Source organism: Oryctolagus cuniculus, chromosome 8 (genome assembly GCF_964237555.1).
Source record: "Oryctolagus cuniculus chromosome 8, mOryCun1.1, whole genome shotgun sequence".
In the NCBI taxonomy this organism is placed as follows: domain Eukaryota; kingdom Metazoa; phylum Chordata; class Mammalia; order Lagomorpha; family Leporidae; genus Oryctolagus; species Oryctolagus cuniculus.
The window spans coordinates 36244032-36261678 of NC_091439.1; positions in this window are offsets into that span (position 1 = coordinate 36244032).

A 17647-nucleotide genomic window follows, 5' to 3' on the forward strand; every position below is an offset into this window, starting at 1 on the left:
TTGTGGTGGAATGAGAAGGTGAAAGGGTCATGCCAAGATGGCTGCTGGCAACAGAAACTGCCTGGCAACAGGCCATGATTGGATGGCTTCAGAAACTACAGGACAACAGAGCCTGACTGACAACAGGCTGTGATTGGATGGTTTCAGAAACTGCCTGGCAACAGAGCCTGACTGGCAACAGGCTGTGATTGGATGGCTTTGGAAACTGCCTGGCAACAGGCTGTGATTGGTTAGGACATAGACTGCCCCTTAACTGGATTGGCTGCCTTGGCTATATAAACAGCTGTAGCAACTGAAATACATGAGTCTGCGGGCTGCTCGCCTCTGGCCCACTTTCACCCAACCCCTGAGTTGACTCCATGCCTCTTGCCCCTACCACGCTCCTCCTCTCAGAAAGGAATCCTCTCAGGAGAAATCAACCTCAACATGCAGTAACCTGATAGTGTGATAACCAAGATGACTAAGGAGTCATCTTGTATGCAGCATAAACACTATGGGTAAAAGGGCGATTCACATCTCAGGTGGGACAGAGAAGGATGGTCCAGGATTTCGCAACACTTCTCAGAATGTAGCACAGTTCAATGTGTATTTCTAGAGTTTTCCACTTAATATTTTTGGACCATGGTCGATGGTAAGTAATTTAAGCCATGAAACACAAAACCACTGATGAAGGGGATTACTACATTATCTAAAATTTTGCATGTTTCCTTACGATTATAGAAAATAATAGGCAATAATGTTTTGTTCAATGTGAATTAATGCTATAACTAGTACTCAAACAGTATTTTACAGTTTATGTTTCTGTGTGGGTGCAAACTGTTGAAATCTTTACTTAACATATACTAAATTGATCTCCTGTATATAATGAGAATTGAAAATGAATCTTGATGTGAATGGAATGGGAGAGGGAGTGGGAGATGGGAGGGTTGTGGGTGGGAGGGAAGTTATTGGGGGGGAGGAAGCCATTGTAATCCATAAGCTGTAAGCTGTACTTTGGAAATTTATATTTATTAAATAAAAGTGAAAACAAGAAAATAATAGGCAATAAACGTTTTACTAAATCCTATAAAATATTTTCAAATCAACTTAGCTTATGCTATGGTGCAGTACAAATATTAGTATTTTCTATGTATGCCATGGCATATTGAGAGTTAGAATCACTTGTATATAGATTTGAGTACCTAACATAAAAAGAATACACACTTTGTTCGAGTGTACATGATGCATTTGCAGAAATAGAAGATATTTAAAGGCTGCAAAGTGAATTTCAACAAAGAACTGATGCCATATATATCAAGATCCTTGGCCACAATGCAATTCCATTAAAAGTGAATGATACTGAAAAAGCAAAGAAGCTCCATAAACGTGAAGGTTTGCATTTTCTCAAGGCAAGATCTTAATCAACTTCTCATTTCAATCTGCCACCCTGAAGAAAAAGCAAGAACATATTTGTGGCAAGAAAGTTTCTGAAAATGCTTTTAAGTAGACTATAGATCAAAGAAGAAATAAACAATAAGAATTTTAAAACATTTAGTACTGAGTTGCAGTTAAAGCTCTATAAAAATGTGTGACATGCTACATGTAGAGAAATTTATTGCCTTAAATACATGTGTTTGACATAAGAGTTTGAAAATTAGTGAATTAAACATAAACCAAAGAAATTAAGAGAAGAAAGCAACCCAAAAGAGGCACATGGAATATAAGGGGAAAATGATTTAAAAATATACTGAAAATAATGAAATAATAAAGAATTACAAGCCCAAAGGTATTTTTTTTAAGATTTATTCATTGATTTGAAAGGCAGAGTTACAGAGAGAGAGAGAGAGAGATCCTCCATCTGTTGGTTCACTCCCCAAATGGCTACAGTGACTGGAGTTGGGCCAATCTGAAGCCAGGAGTAAGGAGTTTCTTCTGGGGTCTCCCAGTGGGCGGCAGTGACTCAAGGACTTCGGCCATCTTCTGTTGCTTTCCTAGGCACATTGACAGGGAGCAGGATTGGAAGTGGAACAGCCAGGACTGAACTGGCACCTGTTTGCAATGCTGGCACCACAGGCAGTTGCTTCAGCCACTGTGCCACAGCACCAGACCCAAGGTACTGTTTTGAAAACACAAACTAATAGCAAAAAATTCAGTGAAAGGCCAAGTAAGAATAAAGCATATTTAATAATCATAAAAGAATGCCTTGAACAACTGTATTACAAACTAGTTAGAAAATAAGTGAAATGGGCAATTTTCTTAAGACATGTTATAACAAAACCCAAAACTGACTTAAAAAGAAATTAAATATTTGAACACACCATTGAACAACTGGAGAAACTGAAATAATAATGAACTTCAAACCCAAACAATCTTTGGGGAGGGATCCTACCACACATTCAATGAATATAAGTCCACACTCTTCCAGAGACTAGACTAAAAGGAAAGAAATGTATACCCACTTTTATTTCGTGAGACAGGTACATATGTACATCTTGATCACCCAAAAGACACAAAACTGAAAAGTTCAACAGATTTCTGAACAGAGACAAAGAAGATCTAAGTAAAATATCAACAAATGGATTCCAGCACTGAATTTAAATACATATTAATGTGTAATTAATTATTTTAAAATTATGCAGCATATAACAATTCTGTATTAAAGAAAAACATTCATATACTTAAAATATTTTATAGAATTTAATAATCCTTTCATGATTAAAGTGATAGGTAACAATAAAGTAGAATGAAGATTATTTAAATGGATAAAACATATCTAGCAAAAACATACATCAAATATTGTACTTAATGATGAAATCCAGAAATACTTGTTTAAATTCTGAGTAAAAGAATAAATATCCATTTTTATCACATCTGATTAATTTTGTTCTGAAGCATATAAACAGCACAGTAAGACATGAAATAGAAGGAGTAAGGAAAGGATTAGTAAGAAAAAAAACACTACAATTATTTACAGATGAAAAAAGAGAGTTCAGCAAGGCAAGGATTACAATATCAACTGGTAGATATGAATAGAGTTCTTATATTCAGCCACAAACAAGTAGAAATATGTAATTTCAAAATATATTCCATTTATAATCACAACAAAATGCAAACAAGAAACTAGGAATAAATCTGACAATAAATGTGCAAGACTTTATAAGGAAAATTATAAAAATACATTGAGAAGCTGAAAGAAAAGCTAAATACATGAGAATTTATATTTATTAATAGATTGGAAATTCAAAACCATAAACATAACAGTTATCTTCAAACTAATTTATAAATGTAACAATTATCATCAACAGAATTTGAATAGAATTTAATAAACAAGTCTAATGCATATTATTCTTTTTTGTGCTGCTATAACAGAATATTACAGACTGAATAATTTATCAACAATAGAAGCTTATTTAGCTCATGGTTCTATCAGCCAGGAAGTCTAAGACAGATGCGCCACACCTGGCGCGGTCCTTTTGCTGCATCACCTGAGGTAGAAGGTGCACGCGCAAGAGCTCCTGCTTGAGATAACAGCAGTAATCCACCTAATCTTCTCTGCAAGGTCCCAATTGCCAGTATTTGCTCTGAGGATCAAGTTTCCAACACAGGATCTTCTGGGGACACTTATTAAAGCCATAATACATATGCACTCATAAAGTGTCCAGAATAGACAAGAAGCATTTCTGAAAGACACAAAGTATCAAGAATAGAAAAATGGAGTGTACATAAACAAATAAAAAGACATCTTCTGTTCTTAGGTAGGACTCAACATTGTAAACATATTAGTTGTCCCTAAGTCAATTTATATATTCTTAGGACAAAATCAATGAAAATACCAACAAAGCTTCTCCCTGAAGTTAGACAAGTTGATACTACAGCTCAAGGAAAAACAAATATGCAACAATATCAAGGAGAAAAAGACCAGTTGAGGGAAAGGGATGGGATAGCCCTACCAGACATTACAACATGTGACGGGGCCTCTATAATTACAGTAAAACACTATACAAGAATAGACAATAGATTAATGGAATAGAACAGAAAGCCCAGAAACAGACACAAGTTCACATGGAAATTAAATGTGATAAAGGCAGTATCTCAAATCAGATACAAAGATAGACAATAATAAATGATGCTCAATCAACTGAGCATCTAATGTAAAAAAGAACAAATTAGGTGTTTAACCTGTATTATACATAAAAGAAACTCCAAATAGATTAGGATTATTAGTGGCATAAAAGTAAAATCACAAGGATTATAAGAAAGCATGGGTGGCCTATGTGTTTGAGCCCCTGAACTCGTGTGGGAGACCTAGAAGAAGCTCCTGGCTCCTGGCTTTGAATCGGTTCAGCTCCAGCCATTGCAATCATTTGGGGAGTGAACCAGTGGATCAAAGACCTTTCTCTCTGTCTCTCTTTCTCACTGTCCACTCTGCCTGTCAAAAAAAAAAAAAAAAAAAAGAACAGCGCAGGGTCTGGTGTCGTTCCTCCTCCGCAAATGGGGGAGCGACAAGTACGAAGATTCTTCAGAAAACTATAAGTAGATCTACCATACAATCCAGCTATCCCACTCCTGGGAATATATCCAAAGGAAATGAAACCATCACATGAAGGAATTATCTGCACTCCCATGTTTGTAGAAGCCCAATTCACAAGAGCAAAGATATTTAATCAACCTAAATGTCTATCAACTGATAACTGGATAAAGAAATGTGATATATATCTATAAACATACATATATATATATATAATGGAATATTACTCAGCCATGAAAAAGAATGAAATTCTGACATTTGCAAGAAAATGGATGGAACTGGAGATCATTATGCTAAGTCAAATAAGCTAGTCTCAGAAAGACAAACATCACATGTTTTCCCTTACTTGTGGAAGTAAGTATACAGTAAAAATTGTGTGGATGTCATTTATTATGTAGTTATAAATACTGCTTCACTGAATCATATCATATAAAAGACAATATACCCTACTTTCCCCATGCTACAATCATTGTCATGAATCTCTCACTTGTAATATTAATGTAACATCTGTTTTCAAGAAAAATAAAATAAAATGAAAAAAGAAAGCATGGGAGAATTTCTCTTTAACTTTGGGATAAAGAAAACTTTCTAACTATGACTCAAAACATGGAAGCAATGAAAGAAAAAGCTGATAACTTTTCCTACATAAAAAGGTTGCTGGCTGGTGCCGCGGCTTACTAGGCTAATCCTCTGCCTTGCGGCACCAGCACACGGGGTTCTAGTCCCGGTCGGGGCGCCAGATTCTGTCCCGGCTGCCCCTCTTCCAGGCCAGCTCTCTGCTGTGGCCCGGGAGTGCAGTGGAGGATGGCCCAAGTACTTGGACCCTGCACCCCATGGGAGACCAGAAGAAGCACCTGGCTCCTGCCATTGGATCAGCGCGGTGCGCCAGCCGTGGCGGCCATTGGAGGGTGAACCAATGGCAAAAGGAAGACCTTTCTCTCTGTCTCTCTCTCTCACTGTCCACTCTGCCTGTCAAAAAAAAAAAAAAAAAAAAAAGTTGCTATCACATGACAAAAATCAATCAAGTCGAAATACAACTGACAGGGGCCGGCGCTGTGGCGTAGCGGGTAAAGCCTCTGCCTGCAGTGCCAGCATTTCAGACCCAGCTGCTCCACTTCCCATCCAGCTCTGCTGTGTCCTGGGAAAGCAGTAGAAGGTGGCCCAAGTCTTTGGCCCTCTGCACCCTCTGGGAGACCCAGAAGAAGCTCCTGGCTCCTGGCTTTGGATCTGCGCAGCTCAGGCCATTGTGACCATTTGGGGAGTGAACCAGCGGATGGAAGACCTCTCTCTCTTTGCCTCTGCCTCTGCCTCTCTGTAACTGTCTTCCAAATAAATAAATAAGTATTTTAAAAAATACAGCTGACAAACAGAAAATATTTGCATTATATATCACAAAAGAGCAAAAGAAATGCAGATAAGAAATAACCAAATAATTTTAAATATTAAAATTCTCAAACATTTATAGAGAAGTAAAACCAAAGCAATACTGTGATATCATGCTGTTCCTCTTAGATCTGAAAACATTTAGAAACATAAGAACACGTTCTGCTCTTGAGACTGTGGGGAATCAGGCACTTTCTCTCTGTACTCATTTATTTGAAAGTCAGAGTCAGAGAGAGAGAGAGATCTTCCAGGTATTGGTTCACTCCTCAGGTGACAGCAATATTCAGAGCTGTGCCAGGCTGAAGCCAGAAGCCAATAAATTCCTCTAACTCTCCCATGTGGGTGCAGGGACCCAAGCACTTGGGCATCTTCTGCTGCTTTTCCCAGGCCATTACCAGGAAGCTGGATTGGAAGTGGAGCAGCTGGGACCAAAACCGGGGCCCATAGGGGATGCCTGCTGTCATAGGTGGCAGCTTTTCCTGCTACGCCACAACACCAGCCCTAGTAGGCACTCTCATATAGTGCTGGCGGGAATACAAACTGGTATTAGTCTTCTCGAAAGAAATTTAGCAATATCTAACAAAACAGTGTATGCACTTATGTTTTGACCCAGCACTCTCACTTTATGAATCAACCTTATAAGTATACCTACAGCATACACACACACACACACACACACACACATGCTCAAGATGAGTCATCACAGCAGGAAGTACTCACATAGGGAGGCTGAACCTGAATTTGATAGGTTGGTTGTATGAATGGGAGTGAATGAGAAGAGGGTGGGAGGAAGGGGAGAACAGGAGCAGAGATGAGTGGGAAAGCTCCACTTCTCTGAGAATAGTTATGATTCTTAGAATCATGGTGAAGTTTCACAAGTAAAACATAGCGAGTTTTTTGTTTGTTTGTTTTGGTTTGGTTTTTTTGTTTGTTTTTTTTTTGTTTGTTTGTTTGTTTGTTTTTTTACAGGCAGAGTGGATAGTGAGAGAGAGAGACAGAGAGAAAGGTCTTCCTTTACCGTTGATTCATCCTCCAATGGCCGCCACAGCTGGCGCGCTGTGGCCGGCGCACTGCACTGATCCAAAGGCAGGGGCCAGGTGCTTCTCCTGGTCTCCCATGGGGTGCAGGGCCCAAGCACTCGGGCCATCCTCCACTGCACTCCCTGGCCACAGCAGAGAGCTGGCCTGGAAGAGGGGCAACCGGGACAGAATCCGGCACCCCGACCAGGACAAGAACCCAGGGTGCCGGCGCCACTAGGTGGAAGATTAGCCACATAGCGAGTTTAAAAAATCAACCAGAGATTCTCACAATGAGAGCATCAAAGGGAATGCAAACAGTTAGAAATGGACCTGAGTCACAAATTACCAGCATAGTCAAAATAAAGGGGATGGCAAAGAAAGATCCTAAGTATTTTTGACTAAAAATAGAAAAAAAAGTATGCAAGTTCTGTACTATAGGTTAGTATGAGCTGATAGTTCTGAAGCTGTGTGTTCACTAAGATCAAAGAATTAAGCAACTATATTGTGAATAATAGTAGCGAGGTTCCTCACTGTCAGCAAAACAGGTTGCCAGTGAGAGGAGAAAGACTACATGGGAACCTGTAGTGCTGGGTTGAAATCAAAGGTCTGAAGGGATGGATGTTGCTATGGACACCTGTGGACTAATGCAAGAGTAAAAGTAATTGTATATATTTCCCAGTTCTGTTGACTTAAAAGTGATGACTATCTATGGCAACGAGCACTCTTGATACCAAGATCTTGGTGCTGAGTACCATTTACCAATATAAGGAGTCAGGGTGACAGAAATAACTCTAGAGATCTGGCGATTCCAGGACGAGGGTGAGGAAAACTGAAGATGTTCATGGAGCAACTGGTGCTGCTAGCTGAGGACGCGTTCAAAAGAAATTGAGGGGGACAGGTGTCTGGCACAGTGATCAGGATGCCAATTGGGGCACCCTTAGCCTGTATCAGAGTGCCTGAATTGGAGCCCCGGCTCCACACTTACTCCAGCTTCCTGCTAATGCACACCCTGGGACACAGTAAATGATGGCTCAAGGACTAGTGTCCCTGCCACCCATGTGGGAGACCAGTCTCCTGACTTTGGCCTGGTTAGGCCCTGGCTATTACAGGCATTTGAACCAGTGCATAGAAGATCTCTGTCTGTCTTTCAAATAAATAAAAATTAATAGTATTTTTTAACTAAATTGAAGGGCTGACACTGTGGTGCAGCGGGTTAAGCCACCTCTTGTGATGCCAGCATCCTGTATTGGAGTGCTAGTTCAAGTCAAGGCACTCTGCTGCTAACGTACTGGGAAGGCCAAGGAGGAAAGCCCACGTGCTTAGGACCCTGAGATGTGGGAGATCCAGATGGAGTTTCTGGCTCCTGGTTTCTGTATGGCCCAGCCTTGTCTGTTGCAGTCATTTGGGGAGTGATCAGAAGATGGAAGATATCTCTTTCTCTCTCTCCCTCTTTTCCTCCTTCTCTCCTTCTCCCTCTCCCTTTATCTCTGATGCTCTGCTTTTTAAATAAATTAATTAATTTTTTTTGACGGGCAGAGTGGACAGTGAGAGAGAGAGACAGAGAGAAAGTTCTTCCTTCCGTTGGTTCACCCCACAGTGGCCACTGCGGCCGGCACACCGCGCTGATCTGAAGCCAGGAGCCAGGTGCTTCTCCAGGTCTCCCATGGGATGCAGGGCCCAAGCACTCGGGCCATCCTCCAGTGCACTCCCTGGCCACAGCAGAGAGCTGGACTGGAAGAGGGGCAACCGGGACAGAATCCGGCGCCCCGACCGGGACTAGAACCCGGGATGCCAGAGCCACAGGCGGAGGATTAGCCTATTGAGCCTCAGCACCTGCCAAATTAATTAATTTTTCCAAATAAAATAAATTGAGGGTCTGTTGAAGGGAAGAGAAATAACCTGAAGAAGCTCCCAAAGACCAGAGTTTGTTCAATTTGAGCAATAAATTCATGGTAGTATCAAATTATGACTCACAAATTCACACTAATATAAACAATTGAGTAAGTAAATAGGAGAGTCAGAATAGCTCTTTCTTAAAACAGTTTGTTTTCCAATTAATAAGTGAAGAAGAAATTATAGGAATTAGATAATAGGTCAACAGTACATTAATAAATCCTGCAGGCAAAGAACATCAGTGGCTGCAAATTCACAGAAAAAATCATGAAAAGAAACAATATTTTCCAAGTTTACTGATTGCAAAGGGAAAAATAGTGGCTTCACAGTAGAGAAATCTGGTAGATATCACCTTACCCATGTGTTAAAAGCTAAAATGAGCAGTAATAATCCTTGTTGACATCATGCGCCCTGTAATGCAATGTGCTAAGAGATAGCATCACTTTAGTAGAATTCTTGCCAAAGAGACACAGTCTCAACATAATAATAATAATATTATTAATAATAATAATAAAATATAATCTAAATTAACAGACATTCTATAAATAATTGGTAAATTATCTTCATAAGTGTCAAGGCCTTGGAAAGCAAGTAAAAAGGATCGAACCTATGTCACATAAAGGACAAGACAAAAGAGATAAGACAACCACATGCAGCGTAGGCTCCTGGAGAATCTTCTAGACCAGAAAACAAGACATTAGTGGAAGTCTGATAAAAATTGCGGAAGATCTGTAGGTAAGATGGCAGTGCTGTATTGGTGCTAATTTCCTGCTTGCTTTTCTTTTACTTGGTTATATAAAACATTAACATTGGGAGGAGCAGAATGAAGGGTATGCAGGAACTCTCTGCCTTGTTTTTTCAAGTTGTCTGTAAGTCTCAAATTATTTGTTCCTTGCAGTTGTCCATTTCCAAGTCTGGGCCATGAGACATTATGTTCTGGGAACAAGAAAATGGGAATTACCTTGAACAAAAAAATTAATTGACTCTGAATCAGAGTTGACTTGACCTCTTCAGCGAGGTAATTGTCTTGGAAGGCAGACTCTGTAGAGAGAAATTTCTTTTCATTGTCCTTTTTTTTCAAGGTAATTCCCATTTTCTCCTGCCTAGCACATAAACTGTCATGGCCCAGAATTGGAAACAGACAACTGCAAGGAAACATGATTTGTAGGGGATAAAATGAAAGGCATTGGTGTAACACAGGCAAAAAAAGTTCTCCTGTTTACAAAAGAAATGATTGCCTTACTATTTTTTTTATCCTTTTCCAAATGCCATTAGATTCAACGTCAAAAAGTTAGCACAGAGTGTGATATCAGAAATAAAAGCATGTAGTGACAGAGTGGAAACTGCAGTCTGATGAAAGGCACAAAAAATGTAGCCAATGGATGTGTGATGGGCCAAATGACATTTTTGGTCCAAGCACCAGCCTAAGTCACTCACTCACTTCCATTAGCCCACCAGTATTTCCTAATGTTAAATATATACCTAACTAATGTTTAAATTGTAGAAATGTGTCCATCTTTCTTTTTTAAATCATATTTATCGATATGATGAAGAGTACAAGAGTGATTCTACTGTTCTTACATAGCTTTGTACCCTGCAGGCCAAAAGAAGAAACCCCACTCCCATGTTCTTAAATATGACATCCTAAAACTCACTTGTCTCATGTCAGAGTGTTTGTTTTTACTGTGTCCTGGTTCCCTATTGCTATGTAAGTTCTTTGGAGGCAAACACCATGTCTGATCTGTCATGGTATCCCCAAGGCATTGATGCCTTGTACTGAGAAGATGTGAAATGGATAGAATGATAATGGCTTACTGGCTAATGAGATATTGGAAATTTTGTGTGATGATATATGGCTGAGTAACTATGCATCAACATTCATTTCACAGTCAATGTTTTAATGCACATGATAGATACTAAATGGCATGCTAAGTGGTAGGTTCTGTGTGAGCTATGAGAGTACTAAGGTGAATGGTTATGCTTATATATTGCATGTTGTGTCCCAGACACTGTCTAGGGGCTTTATACCTACTAACTTAGTCATCAGAATAACCATGTAAGGTGATTTTAAAGATAAGGAACTTGAGAGGTTAATAATCCTGCCCAAAGTTACTCATCAACACAAGACAGAGCCAGGATTTAAACTGGATAGAAATAGGAGACTATTGGAGAGGCATGTGCCCAGAGAGGGGTGATAATAGTGACAGAGTAATAAGTGGATATTTGGTTTGTGCTCTGTCCACCCCGACCCTTAGAATCACCAGTAAGCGTGGCTTTGTATTTAACAAGATGACTGGTGGCTGGGGACTTTGGAAATCAATGGGGGCTGATGGCCAGGGAGAACCAACCATGTGATCAGAGCATCAGGACTTATGGGTTGATCGTCCAGCCCCCCAGGAGGGGAAAGGTGCTGAAGGTTGAGTTAATCAGCAGCAGCCAATGATCTGATCAATCATGCTTATGTAATGAAGCCTTCCCCAAACTCAAAAGGACAGGGTTCAGACAGCTTCCAGGTTGCTAAGCATGTGCAAATGCCTGGACAGTGACACACCCTGAGAGGGTAGGGAAGTTCCATACCCCTTCCCACATTCCTTGACCTATGCATCTCGTCTATAGGTAGCCCCTGAGTTGTATCCTTTTATAACAAATGGGTGATAACAAGTATGGACTTTCCTGAGTTCTAGCAAATGACTGAACTGAGAAGAAAGCCATGGAGACCTCTGACTTTTTTAGCCCAAGCTGACAGAAGCAGTGAGTAACCTGGCACCTGTAGCTTGTGATTGGCATCTGAAGTGGAGGCAGCCTTGTGGGACTGTACTACGTCCAGTTAGTGTCAATTGCACTGAAGTGTGGGACACCCAGCTGGTGTCAGAAGTGTTGTGTGTTGAGTGTCAGTATAGAGAGGAAAACAGTTAAATGTTCCCCATTCAAGAGGGTAGACCAGGAAGAAAGCCTACAACAAGAGCCTAAGAGGTTCTCTAACCCAGTTTGGGTAAATATAAAAGGTAATCTACAAGGATTGTAGAGTTAAGGTCTGAAGATGCAGGATATGCTTTACAGCATAATCAAGTTTACATGTCAAGAATCTGGTATCTCACTAACATAGTGAAGCCTTCCAGTTTATGGACAAAACTAAGAAAAGTGACATTTGGAGACACAAACGAGCCCATATAAAAAATAGATAGTTAGGAGTGGATGTTTGGCTTAACAGTTAAGTTGCCTATGTCCCATATCAGAGTGTCTGGTTCAATCCCCTGCTCCACTCCTGATTCTAACTTCCTGCTAATGTGCACCCTGGGAGGCATTAGTGATGCCTCAAGCCATTGTGGGCATTTGGGGCATGAACTTGAGCATGGGAGATCTTTGTTTCTCTGCTTCTCAAACAACCAAAAAAAATCTAAAAAATAAAGTTGACCTTCTAGTGATGGTGAACCCCTTTTCTCCAAGAGGCATATAAATCTGAGAAGCTAAGCCATGAAGAATATAGATGCTTCAGCTCTCCAGCCCAGTGTGATGGGGTTTAGATGTATGGTGTTCCATTTTACAAAATAAGCAAGGTCAGCAAAGACAAGTTAATCAAGAGTGCCATTTAATTAATTAATTCATTGATTAATTAACAGTTCCATTTCTGGTTCATTGTCAATACAGGAGCTCCCCACCCCCACAGCATTTTATTCTGAACCAAATGATCCATGTTTCCACTTAATATCAGCCATGATTTTTTAAAGATTTATAAGTGTAACAGATAAACAGAAAGAGAATGCCTTCTACCAAAACCAAGCCACAGAGTGAAAAACAAAACCCAGGAAATGTGGGGAAAGCAAAGGGAGTCTAAACTCTGTTTACATTTAAAGTTCTGCAAACCTTCCCAGATGAGAAACCATTCTTTTCATACTTCACGTATTCGCGGTCCTTAGAGACCTGGGGTTTCCTATTTTGGAGATTTTTTAACGAAATTAGGTATTCTGGCATAATTTTGGGACGTGATAGCTTCTGTTAATAGAAGACTTTTTTGAAACACTATGACTTTTTTTATTACTGATTCTTTAAAAATATGTATAATAATGTTATGTGTAACCACAGAACTGACATCAGGAATTGTGAATCACGTCAAAAAGAAGGTTCTCTGGCCAGCATTGTGGTGCAGTAGGTTAAGTTGCTGCCTGCAATGCCAACATCCCATATGGGCGCCGGTTCATACCTAGCTGCCGCACTTCTGATCCAGCTCCCTGTTAATGCCCAGGAGAAAGCAGCAAAAGATGAGACTTGAACCATTGATTGGGCCCCTGCCACCCAAATGGGAGACCCAGAAGAAACTCCTGTTTCTGGCTTTGGCCTGGCATGGCCCTGACTGTTGCAGCTATCTGTGGAGTGAACCATCAGATGAAAGATCTCTCTCTCTCTCTCTCTCTCTGTCTCTCTGACTCTGCCTTTCAAATAAAAATCTTTAAAAAAAAAAGTTCTGTGTTTCCTAGAGCCTGTAGCATCAAATTTGAATCAACTGAATCCAATTATTGAGAATTATTTTGGAAAGAGGGGGTATGTTGGAAAGAAGGGAACAAGGGCTAAAAAGTAATAGTATATTAGGGCTTTTTGCAAAATAAAAAATAAAAGCAAAAAAGGCCTCCCATTATGGTCATCATAAGCACAGTGCCATACTGCTCTTATTTGCTACTCTCCCCACAGCTTCTAACTAAGCAGCGTCAGAGGAGGGTCCCTCAGGCCAAGGCAGCCAATCCGAGGGTGGTCAGCCATCAGTGACCGGGGCAGGGGTCACTTGGAGTAGTGATTAAGACGCCACTTGGGATGCCTGCATCCCATATCAGAGTTCCTGAGTTAAGATTCCAGGCTCCATTTTGTTTCCTGCTAATACACACTCTGGAAAGCAGCAGTGATGGCTCAAGTACTTAGGTCCCTGCCACCCACGTGGGAAACATGAGTGAACTTCCTAGCTTCTAGCTTTTTTTTCTGCAAGCATTTGGGGAGAGAACAACTGAGCAGAAGATCTCTGACTCTTGGCCTCACAAATAAAAATCTACACTTAAAAAAAAATAAAAAGAACGAAATCAGTGACCTAGGATCTGACTAGAATAAAGGAACTAAGCCAATAAGGTTACTCCTCAGGAATCTGAGCCATGAGTTTCTAAAGAGGTTCTCAGTGACCAGTAGGGGCAAAGGCCAAACAGACATGTCAAGAGATGGCCACAGTGGAGAAAGGTGTGAAGTTCCTACTATGTGCAAACCACAGTAATGAAGGAGCCAAGGGATACAGAAAAAATGGTAAAGCTAACATACAACAGAAGTGTTCTGCCAAGAGAGAAGAGGAGGAGGAGGAAGGGGAGGAGGGGGAAGAGGAGGAGCGAAACAAGAGTAGCCTTGGCAAGTGACAGCTTCCTTTTAAGAGCCAACTAGATTTCAACTTCTGTCCTTGAATTTGATATCTAAGGTCTCTCTGTTCCATATAAATGAAGGGACCCTAAGCACAACAGTGCAACCTAAGACCGGCATACTTACGGTAAATTTTCTGTGCTGTCCTTATTTCCAAGAGCTGGTCCTCAGAATTCAGACCGCTGATTAACCAATGTAGCAATTTGCTGTAAAGGAAATTGGTTCCAGTGCTATTTCTGTAATCTGGAGCAATTCACTTCTCTCTGAAGTCTCACTTTCTCCATATATGAAAGGAATACATTGTTGGCTTGTTGTATAAATAACAACGATGTGTGTGGAGCTCCTGACCCCTGGGCATTGACTTTCTAGTTGCTATTCATCAAAAGAGAACCTAAGACTTCACCAAACCTGTCCTCTGTGTATGATTTGATTTACTCTACACCCCTGGTGAAGTGGACAGGCAAGTGCTGTCATCCCCATTTTCCTTTTAAGATTTTATTATTTATTTGAAAGTCAGAGTTACAGAGAGACGGAGATCCAGAGAGAGAAAGGTCTTCCATCTGCTGGTTCACTCCCCAGATGGCTGCAAGGGCCAGGCTGGGCCAGGAGCCAGGAATTCCATTCAGGTCTCTCACATGTGTGCGGGGGCCCAAGCACTTAAGCCATTTCCCACTGCCTTCCCAAGCACATTAGCAGGGAGCTGGATCAGAAGTGGAGCAGCTGGACTTGAATTGGGACCCATATTGGATGCTGGCATCACAGGTGGTGCTTTTACCTGCTACGCCACAGTGCTGGCCCTATCCCCATTTCATAGATAGCTTGGTGAATATCCTGAACACCCAGGGGCCAGAGAGTTGGCAAGTGGAAGACTTGGTCTTGTATTTTTCACCGGACAGCCTCTCACTTCATCCAAGTCTGGAGAGTGCACTCATGGATTAGAAAAAAAATTATAACCAAGAAAGTTGAAAAGCAGTGGAGAGAAAGGTCCTAATTAACCCTTCATTCAAGAGAAAAATTCATCCTATTAAAATCCCCTTTCCCTAGGTATTCCTGGTAATTGAGATTTTACAGCTCTATAAAATATCATGAAGTCAACAAAACACACACACGTATAGCTCCACAAGAGAATGGCAATAATGGTATCCCTGGGGCAGGTAGAGGAATAGAAATTCATTACATTAGATCATCCTGAAAGAACGACATGAGAGACCATGAGCAAGGCTAGTAGACGTCGGAAAAGCGGAAAGCAGGTGGGGGAGAGAAAAGAAGTTATTTCTGGCACACCTAATTACTACAGAAACTCACCTCCCAACTCCCAGGATAATTCACACTTTTGTGGATCAGTGTGTCACATTACCTTCTCAGATCGTGGAAAAATTACCCTGAAAGTTTTGCATTCACATAGTGGGAAAATTTCGTATTAGATGATGTGAGCTTTCTAAATAAAAAGTTAGTTGCTACATCTAAGTTTGCAAAGTTTTCTAATAATAAAGGTTTTGATGATTAGACATGTTTACCTTCTAAGAATTTTAATAACTAAACAGCTAAAGCTATGCCATAGGACAGCAAATCCCAGAAGGACAACAACACACCATGAGGATTCTGCCTGGCACCTGGAACACTAAGAACACACAACGTGGACTGAGCAGCTCTGCCTGTTCGTTCTCGCTGCCAGCCTGGAGAGTGAGATCTGGGCTAGGAGGCAAAGCACAAAGACTCCTGTCAACCTCTGGAGAGTCCCAGGTCCCTTAATTTCATGACCTCATCTTACCCAGAGCAAGGTCTCTAAGTTTGTCTCTGTCACTCTTTCAAGTCAAATATACCATCAGATGATGATTGAATGACTTCATGAGCACAGTCAGCGCTCATTAAGTATTGCGTGTCTTGTATGACTCCACAGCCTAGAATGAGCATAGGCTGAGGATCGAGAACTTGGGCTTTGGCATTTGCTAGCTCTATGGTGTTGTTAGAGTAACTTGACCTCTCTGTGCTTTAAATTGCCCATCCATAAAATCGGCTGATGCCTACCCCATGGTATAATTGCAAGGATTAATTGAGTCAATGTAAATACAGTGCTTAAAAGAATGTCTCAGACCTTGTAACTCATCAATAATTATTAGCTGTTTTTTTCATTTTATAAAATATTTATTTATTTAGAAAGAGTTACAGAGAGAGGGAGAGACAGAAAGATAGATAACTTCCATCCACTGATTCACTCCCTGGATGGCCATGGTAGCAAGTTCTAGGCCAGGCCAAAGCCAGGAGCCAGGATCTTCATCCGGGTCTCCCATTGGGGTGGCAGGGGCCCATACCCTTGAGCCATTTTTTTGTTGCTTTTCCCAGGCCATTAGCAGGGAGCTGAATGAGAAGTGGAGCAGCCAGGACTCGAGCCGGTGCCCATATGGGATTCCTGGGTCGCAGGCAGGGACTGTACCTACCACACCACAGCACTGCCCCTTATTAGCTGCCTTTACTGTATCTTTCAATGATGCAACATTCCTTAAGATATTCATAGGCCAAGTCCACAGGAGCACTAGCCACCAGGGAGAAAAAAATGCAACTCTAATGTGCATAAAGAGCAAGGGCAGCAATGAGTAAAACCATGCATTGCTTGCTGCAGGTTGCATCTGGTCAATAGAGCTGAGCTTCATGCTGTTCCATGGTTGGCCCACACCATCAGCTCTGCTGGCAAGTGGGAGGTGCTTGTCATGTAACCTGAGTGGCAGAGTAGGGGTGGCCTGGCACATATCCATCCCTACCACTGGGCAAAAAGCATGTGTCTGCATTTTCTGCTGTCGCTGCCTCAGAGCTGGACATGATAACTGCTAGGCAGGTGCAAGGCCTGGAGAAAGGGCACAGTGGAAAAGCTGGCATGGAGATAATCCCTGTGAAGTGGTCTGGGGCTGAATTTTGAAGGCAGGTGGGAAGAGAGCTTGAGGAGAAATGAGCAGAATTTTCCAGGTGGGAGGAGTAGGATGTATGTGCCCCTGAGTAGGAAGTCTGGAAAAAGGCCGATAGTCTTGGCAGCAAGAGAGAGCGTGAAATAAGGTGTAGCAGCAGGTGGAACCAGTAATGACCAGGGAGGGGGTTGACCATTTCCAGAGAAACCGTCTCTGCAGCAGGGTGAGCTTTGTCGTCAGGTGAGCTACCTGTTGGGATTATATTTAGAGGTTTGTTCTTTTCTTAGAAAACCTCAAATGATTACACTTTGCACAGAATGTTTAAGTAGGTCACAAAAACCAAGGAATGCTTTTTTCTCTCTCAAATATACCCTGAAACTATAGGTTCCAAAGAATTGGATGCTAATCCGCTCGATTTTCCTGAGGGACAGAAAGGCAAATCCTTCCTGCCTCACTTCCATCTCCCTCCACTCCATTTAGAGACTCCCAGTTCACTGTTCAGTGAAAGGAAGGAGCATTTTCTCAGCCAGAAAACCAATTCTCCAGGTGAGAGCGAG